General features: G+C 45.4%; 1 pseudogene; it reads right to left on the bottom strand.

Moving 5' to 3' along the window:
* Positions 1-4167: 4167 nt before the first annotated feature.
* On the bottom strand, positions 4168-8501 carry LOC147034086 (uncharacterized; annotated as a pseudogene).
* Between the last annotated feature and the right edge of the window lie 668 nt (positions 8502-9169).

The raw sequence follows: 9169 nt of genomic DNA, 5'->3' as shown, positions 1-9169 counted from the left end.
TTTGGGGTCTCAAGGCAGCTTCGGGGTGGAGTGAATCTGAAAAGTTCTGTTGGGTCTCGATGGATGTAAAGGTATAGAGGAGTATAAGGGGTCCAAAGGATGTAAATATCTAATGGCATCTAAAAGAGTCATAAATGGTGTTCAAAGGTCTAAAAGGTACATTCCATGAACACGGATTTATTAGACATGGCGAGGGTGTAACTTGTGTTCAAACAGGACTGGACGTAATTAAAACACAGATACCGAGGCTTCACGGATATCTTCGTTTATACAGTGCACAAATACACAGTACAGAGAAATACAGTGCATGGATATGCAGTACATGGATATGCAGTACATGGATACACAGTACAGAGAAATACAGTGCATAGATACACAGTACAGAGAAATACAGTGCATGGATATGCAGTACATGGATATTCACTGTATATCCATGTACTGTATATTATACAGTACATGGATATACAGTGCAAATATCAAGTGAATCGGATTAAAATTGATGATTCTTGTGACCTTGACCTTGAACCTTTCCACCTAAAAAACAATCGGCTTCCAGCTTGTTACCACCTGCACCAGTTGATTAAGTTTCCTGACGATCAGAGTAAAAATGTGATCTGTAGGTAATTAACAAACAAACGGAACGAGAACGGCACTCGGTAGAGCACATACCTCCACCTGGCTGAACAGTTTACCTTTTGTATCCACTGATAGGGTGGATCTGGATCCCGACCGAAACCTAAACTGAATCAATCCTTCCTCGTCACACACACAAACGAACCACCAAGTTTCGTCATAACTCGTCCACAACGTTTTGAGATATCGTGCTCACAGACAAACAGGGATGAAAACATCAGCTCAGGTGGACGGAGATAATAACAAGTGTACAAGTTTGAGTTGTAAACTTACCTTCACCGGGGAACCTTACATTCCACGGAACACCTTCAGTGACCTTTCCACCATCACAGACCTGCGGGCTTTGTGTCTCGTCTTCCACCTGAGCGTGAGGGGTCGATTCGACCTCGCAGGAACCATTGTCCTCAAAGCCAGAGGACGATGTACAACACATCGACTTGAAAAAGCCTCTAATCCGGGACATCACGGTCCCCTTGTTGTTACGGTTCTTCATCTTCTCCTTACGATCGCGTTTCGAGCGAAAAGAAGACATTTTGAATATTTTTCCCGTCTGGGACACACGGAGCCACCCACAGTTCATGTGGTCGGGTCCAGCGCTCAGGAAAAATGGGGTTAACGGTTTTTCGATTTATGACGTCATAAACACCTCTGTGGAAGCAGTCGCAACAACAAATGACTTTTTATTTGAATTTCCACCAAACAGAGGCCTGATTCGCTGCACATCATTCGATACTGACAAGATGGCCGTGCCCACACAGTCAAGAAAGCTAAATTCGGTGTATTATCCACATTTTTGATTATCTGAGGAATATGATTACGTTTAATGAAAAGCCGTTGGCCAGGGTTTGTGAATTTGAGGAGAAAGTGACCAAACAACGGCAACACTTGTTTCAGTAATCTCAGTGTTTATTACTTTCCGTGTCTCACAGACCCAACCAATGTTTCTCCTGGTGCATCTGTTACATCCGTTTTCCACACAATCAAAGAGGAAGGTTTAAATTTTGTCCGAAAATTTCTCACCTTTACTAATCGTTAAAGATGACGTTCCATCTTCAGATCGGAAACAGTAACTGAAGCACTGAAATAAATTCCTCTTCAGAAAACTTACAATAACATCACCATACACCGCCCCAAGTACCGCACTGCTTCGTACGGAGGTCACGTGTCATCCCGATGTGGAGGGGAGGGACGGAACCGAGCAGCGCCACAAAGGTTCACGGAATTCCCCAGCGGAACACCACGGCCAAAACACCAATCTTGATGAGGTTGAAATCAACTTTAATATCACTCGTCACACAACGTGCCCAACTGGGCCAAAACGATGCTTGCCCGGAATGGCTCCTGCACAGTAATCCCGTGCCCACACAGACACTGAGGACAGAACAACATAATGGTGTAACGACTTCTTTTTTCATCTTTTTCTTTCGTTTTCACACTTCTCCATCTACTATCATTCTCGGTGTTATGTATAACGAAAGTAGGTGACAGTAACTGGCAACAAATACTGCGGAAGAGGACATAAGTTTAAACAAAAACACTTAAATGGTCACTTAACATGTGGGAGGTCACAGAACTCATGCCCTCATAGTCAGGTATGCTGAGACCATCACAGGGTGGACTGCTCTCCGGTCTCGAGGATGATTCTGCCCCATGACAGTATTTATACGAGCATTGTGACCACAATATGGTTCAAAACATCCAGAATATAATCCTTGAAGTGTTTGGGCTGTTTGCGCAGACGGTTGGAGTGTCTTGGTGTTCTGCCAGTTCGGGACACCGTTGGATGATCCTCACAGGTGTCACTGATGGTCTCAATAGATTGGGAGCAATCAAGTCCATGGGTGTAACGTTTCGGCGATGTACCAGAACCAGGATCTAGTACTTGGCTGATCGGGATTGGCAAGGATCCAGCACTGTTGGCGGATGAAGACAACTCATCGGGGATGAATGGGGGATCTGGTGGTTTTGTTGCTGGTTGAAGGGAAACGTCCTCGGTATGCAGTGAACCACCATGCACCCGATTTAGTCTAGGAGCCAGGCCACATTTAATTATACTATTGAGCACAAAATCTTCAGCGATATGAAAGCAAATGACCATCGGTGCTGACCCAGAAAAGCCAATTCTTAAGTTTTTCTCGGTCAGCCTAAGACCTTTGGTGTCCATTTGAAATGTCGCCAAATTTCACTTTTGTTTAGACTTTTGAGCACAAGTGTGATTTTAGGTATATGGAATCCTTATGCGGCCCCTTCTCAGAATCCTGAACTTAAGAATGCGCTTTGGTCAGCCTAATGAGCTAAAGAACGCCACTAATTAGCACTAATTATCATTTTAATTAGACTTTTGAGCACAAGATCAAAACATGTCACAAATGAAAGATGAATATATAACAAGACAGAATATATCACTTAAGAACGCAATTAGGTCAGCCTAAGTACCTTAAGAATCGATTAAAGGTGATCAACACCAACCAATTGTGCCCAATGCCGAGTTAATCAATGTTGCTCAGCCACACCTGAAACTTATAGTCTGTTTTCCAAACTGGAAATTTTACCCTAACCTCAAAGTCTCTGATAAAGTTTTTTTCTCTGTGGATTATTGTCGTATAGGGTCTAAGTTAACATCCAAGGGTGGGTGTGAAACTCTCACCCTTGGGCAATTTGAAAAATCCAAGATGGCGGCTAAAATGGCTTCCGCTTATAGAAATGCTACTATAGTGCCCTCAAATTATGCTGGAGAAGCATGTGATACATCAAAATAGTGGTTTCAATAGGTGAGAAACCCAAATTTCTGTACTAGAAACTGGTATGTTTAATATTTTTCCATAAATGTACATAATAATGACCTGAGTACCAGTTTAGTAATGTCGGAGAACAGCATCTTAGTTTGTTTACGACATGAAATGTGGTTTTATGATACAATATGTTAACAAAATTTAAAGGAATTACTCCTGCAATTGTTATTCAAAACTTCTTTCAGAAAAGATTTCAAAATTTACAAATACCATCTTTTGAAAGTTACATACACAAATTTACAAATAAGAAGCAAGCCGATAATGACAAAGTTGAACCAGCATGTCACACTATTACAATCATTAAAATCACATACCTTTGCAAACCATACTAATTATTAAAGTAACATAATCACAATATCTGTGTTAAAACAATCATTTCAATTAAATTTCAATTTCAAAACATGTCCTGATTATAATCTTTCAACCTGTTGCAATATATGCTCATAAAATATGGTTACTATATGCAGTCATTTGAAATACGGTAACAATTCAATGATTTGAACAATCAGACAGTCGAACAAAATGCTGAACACACTCGAACAAATAAACATATGCTTCTCAATATTCATCATCAGAGTCATTTTCCACCATTGCATCATTTATCCTGGTGTGATGATTCCAGCATTCATCATCTCCTTCGTAATGGCAAAACACTGTGCAAGTCATGCCTGAACTGCAGCAGCTGCATCTGCGTGTGTTGCGTGGTTTTTTTCCCCCTTGCATGAGCATTGGATGACCTTGAGCAGAGCATCAGGAGCCTGTGCAGTGTTGGGAGGAAGCATGACTGCACTCAGAGATCCATCCTCCATGTACCACCCACCCATGGGCTGCTGGGTCAAGTGCTGGTGGGTTTGGCTCCAAGGAGTTCCTCCAGACTGCAACCTGGATGTGAGCCCGGGCCACATTCTGACAGAGGGCTTCATCGGTTGGGGGTAGAGATGGGAGCTTGGGAGCATTGGCGATGTTCTTGCTCACCTTCTTCATCCACAGTTTGTACCTAGCATCATTTGCTGAATCAGTGTCCTCCTCACCATAGCATGCAAGGACGAAGCGTGTACATTGTTTGACTACATCCTTCAGCTCAACTGTGATGTCACCAAGTAAACTGAGGGAATGCTTTTGGCTCCTTAGAACTCTGAGGGCAACTCCCTTTCCAATTCCGAAGTATGGTGCCACTGTGTCACATCCTGACAAACCATGCATTGGAAGATCTTCCATAATCTCTTCGTTATTGGCTACATATGCATTGATGTCAATCACTGACCGACTCCTGATTGGTGATACCATCCACACCTGTGAAGTGATCTTACCAAGATGACGGAAGTGGCACAGCAAGGCAAAGATGTCTGTGTTGTCTGCCACCACTATGGCTGACTGGTTTGACAACTGCCAGCTGATGTAGAATGATGGTGTCACCCTCTTCCTGGGTGGTCTCCAGATCTCTTCTCTGTATTGTCAGACCTTTGTACAGCTCAACTGGAACAGGACGGCTTCCAGTGATGACAAGGCGATGTCGCTTGAAATCATCCTTGTGCTTGATGAGGTCCTCGCACAGAAGATCAATCAGGGCAGACTTGTTCTGGGACACAGTCAAGACAACTTTCTGTGGTGGTTTCTTGGTGGGCGAAAAAAAAAAAAAATGACCGTTTTTACAGCCATTTTTCCCTGCTGTGCAGGGGTTTGGCTTTTTTTCTTGAGGCAATGTTTTTTTTTTTTATGGCCGGATGCCCTTCCTGACGCCTGGGCGAGCTGAGGCGATATACCCTGATTGCTCCTAAGTCCCTGTTCCTTCGAAGGCACTCCTTCCTGCTAGTAGCTATGTACCTGTAGTGAAAATGGCATAAGTGTACAATGTGCCAAACATCTGATCTTATAATTTTGTCTCGCACAAGGATGTATATATGTGTATCCATGGAGAAAAACAACTTTCGTTTTTTACGACAAAGTATTTCTTAATCAATCTTAAAGATACAGTGCATATTACTCCATGGTGTATCTATATAATCAGTGTAATATAGGGATAACCAGAGATGTTTCTTGTGAAATAATCTATGAAGCAGAGGTGGTTTAATTATTCGCTGAGGGAATTTAATATTTTAAACCACCGAGACTGAATAGATTGTTTCAAAATAAACACCTATGGGGCTGTGGTTATCCCCATTATTCCAGAAACACTCCATCAATGTTGCAAGAATAGTCAGAGGTCGGTTATCAGGGAATAATGACCTCTTAGCCAAAATCAAATAATGGGTATATTTATCAAAATATACTGTTACGGCTGTGGAAATTCGCATGACACCATGAAGGACCCGTAGGTGAGATATCTCTAAGTACATGTGTGGTTCGCCCCAAATCCGTTGTCTAGAGGGAATTTATGTGATTCATTCGGGCTGCGACGCTTTGAGATAGCCGTTTTTCTGTTCTATCTTTATTTTGAACCAACCACGTCTCAACCGCCATCACACAACAACCACCTTAACCACCACGCCAGCCATTGTCACCAACTACAACCACGCTCCAACCCTCAGACAACAACAACAACGCCAACAGCCACGACCTTTACCTTCACAACTCAATCCCGCAAACATCGCATCACCGTCATTCCCAAACGGCACCATAACCATCAAACCACCACCGATAAACCCTCCACCACCGTCACCTCTCTCCTTCTACGGCCATTCCCGCACCACCTGTGAACACTGAGCGTCGGGCTGTCTTGGGCTCGTTCAGCGATACGCACCGAGCCGCGAGTGTAAATAGCGGCCTTTCTCAGGGAGAATTCGGCTCAGGAACGCTACACGCCACTTCTGATCCGTCCAATTAGCAAGCGCGGAGCGGCTTGGCCCCACCTTCAGGCGCGTCTGTGTGAAATCGATATGTGCAAATTCTAGGATCAGGGGAGGTTCACGCCCACGTTTCCTCCGTCCAATTGGCGAGCGTGGCTCTGCGCCCGAGGTCATCCTGATCCGGATATTTGCATATTGTTTTCTCCTGCCAGCCTATAAAACGGCGAGTGCAAGGCGAACTGTGGCAGAGTGTGGCAGTAGCAGTGTGTGTCGGCAGGGCAGAGTGAGTCGAGTCATCGGTGTGGCAGAGAGTTGAGTCGGGTGGCGAAGTCCTCGGTGTGGCATCGAGTTGGGTTCTGCAGTCGGCTGAGGAGAGTTGCGGGAAGAGGAAAAGGAGCTCTGGTCCGAGGCGAGAAGGTCGGCGACGAAGTCGCGGTGTGAGATCGCTCGTCGCGGGACCCAAGCCAGCCAGCCATTCTCCTCCCCCAGGGCATCAACAATTTCGCCCTTTCCCCCACGCTGAGATAGTGCAAAAAGGGGGCCCCGTTCCCACCCCACTCCAAACGTCTTGCCAACGAAACCCACCAAGGAGCACGGAGTCGGGGCACAGCCACGCGGCCACATCTGTGGCTCGTCCGCCAACGCGTCACGAGGACGCGGGTAGGACCCCCCCCCCCCCGGTCTCACGGACCTGGCCGCTTCTGCAGGTCACGCGCACATATTGGCCTCCAGACCTGTCTGCCCCTTGTCTATGAGGGTGGCTTCTTTCCTTTGCTTTTGAGTAAATGTGTGTTGGTGCCGTCTGTATAAGTGTTGCCGTGTGTGCGCGTTGTCAGTAGTAACTCTGCGTCATTGTTTCTTTTGTTTTAACTGCTATATGTGCATTTTGACTGTTTGGCTGTATATGTGTGCTTTCCGTGTGTCGCGTAATAAATGTACATTGTGTGAACTGTTTTCCCATTTCGCTTCGTCTTTTCTTTATTGACCCTCCATCCTGCTTCACGTAAAGGGTTCATAGTGGGCTTAAAACGCCCGGTAATTAATCTGAACCGTCCAAGTCGGCGATAACACCGCTCGGTTATCCCGATAGCACGGAACGGGCCGCCCAAGCGGCCCGTGTCCTGAGTCGACCTGCGGCGAGTTGCGATCGCCCGGTCGACCATTCGCGCAGGTACTTAGGTAGATAAAATTTGGCGAGCGACCCTATCCTGCACGGGTGGGCAATTGGCACGATCGTGGTGAGGTTAAATCCCCACCTGTGACTAGCTCCCGGCGTTGGTCCGAGAGGGTCACGACTGAATTGTCCGTCCGGTGGGCGACGTGCCGCGATCCGAGTGACGTGGCCGTCCGCACGCCGGCGGGCGCTAATTCGCAACAATAAATATTTTTCTTACACATATGTTAGTTAAAGCAATAAAATAGTAATATTCATTAAAATATATTGTAATATTTTGCTTATAACAACAGATTTAAAAAATAAACATATCTAGTGTTAAAGTGTGACTCGTATAATTATTGATAACTACCTGTCGAAGATGAGATAAACATCCGATGCTGTCACTAGATCATCCAGATATCTGCAGAAGTTGTCAAGGAAATCTTGCACTGTGCCAGACACTGCCCAGGACATGACCCACAACACAGCACATCCATCTAGGAATCTTGCTTCTGTGGTGAGGTTGCGAGTCTGAATGTGGGCTTCCACTTTGATGGCATTCTTTAAGTTGGCCTTTGATGTGCATTCCCACACTTCACCGTAACTGGAAAACATCGACGGTGGGTATGAGGCAACTTCATAGTTCATCAAGGACTTGACATCAAGGTCATTTGATCTGCCATGTAATGCCATAGCCCTGATATATAGTGTTTCTGTATCAGCCACCTTCTGCTCAGGTTTGTGATGCTTGTCTGCCTTGGCCATCGTCTGGACCTTCTTCTGAATAGGGCCATGAAATGATGCAGGCCAACCAGCTTCAAAGCTGTTCATTTCACATGTTGCGATGGTAATGGCCTGGTCAACATTCACCTTAGGATCACTGACCACCTTCCCAGTCACTATGTTGACCAGGCCATGCTCAGGGTGCTGTTCTGGATCAAGGGGATCTATGCTCATGTTGAGCTTCTCCTTCAGAGCATTTCTGTCAGTTGCATCTGTCTTTATCTTTCCTTTGGATTCCTCCTTGTGGTAGCTTTGGGAAGGGACTTCATTATCAATGGTGTTCAGATCCGACATGACGGTGTTGATAGCATGGATACTCATGGCCCATGTCTTCAGGGCTTCTGGTCTCATGGTCAGGCTAATGATTTAGCTGTGACCATGACCATAACGCATGTAGGTTGTCTCTCTGGCCATGACTGACCAGATTCCATTGAAGATGCCTGGTTTATGATGCATGGTATGCTGTCCCTTCATGAACTGATCTTCTAACGTATCTGGCATCACCTCAATGCTCCTAGCATAGTAAAGTTCATACCTTGCGTAGTTGTGGTGTCCTGCTGCAAAGAACAGAACGAACATTTCCTTGACTGCTAACACATGAAGTGGCCAGTCTGCCTCCCTCTCAGCTCTCACATACTTCAGGATAGTCAGCATTGGTTTCACAAAGCAATCAACCCAGAGCCTTGTTGTTCAGCTTCTTGAGACCAGGTTCTCAAGGACTCCTTTCAGATCATCCATAGTTTCAACTGTAGCCTTGCTGAAGATTGTAGTTGGTGTAGCCTCAAGTAGTAGTCTGAAGGCACGGACATTTTCCGGAAATTTATTGCCTGTCATCATCTTCTTCACCCCGCCAAACTGCTCACTTTGGACTTCTTCCAGGCCAGTCTGAGCCATTAAAGAGCCAATGCAGCAAATGTAGCTCATCAAGAAGTGCATGCCACCTTGTCTGAGGAACACATTGTCACAGAGGTCAGGATTATCCCAAGTGAGATAAAGGGCTACCCGGTAGAGCTGCTGGT

Source organism: Eptatretus burgeri, chromosome 1 (genome assembly GCF_056783735.1).
Source record: "Eptatretus burgeri isolate ZD-2024b chromosome 1, Ebu_testis_v1, whole genome shotgun sequence".
Classification (NCBI taxonomy): Eukaryota; Metazoa; Chordata; class Myxini; order Myxiniformes; family Myxinidae; genus Eptatretus; species Eptatretus burgeri.
Note: the sequence above shows the minus strand (reverse complement) of the source record. Positions and strands in the feature narration are given on the sequence as shown.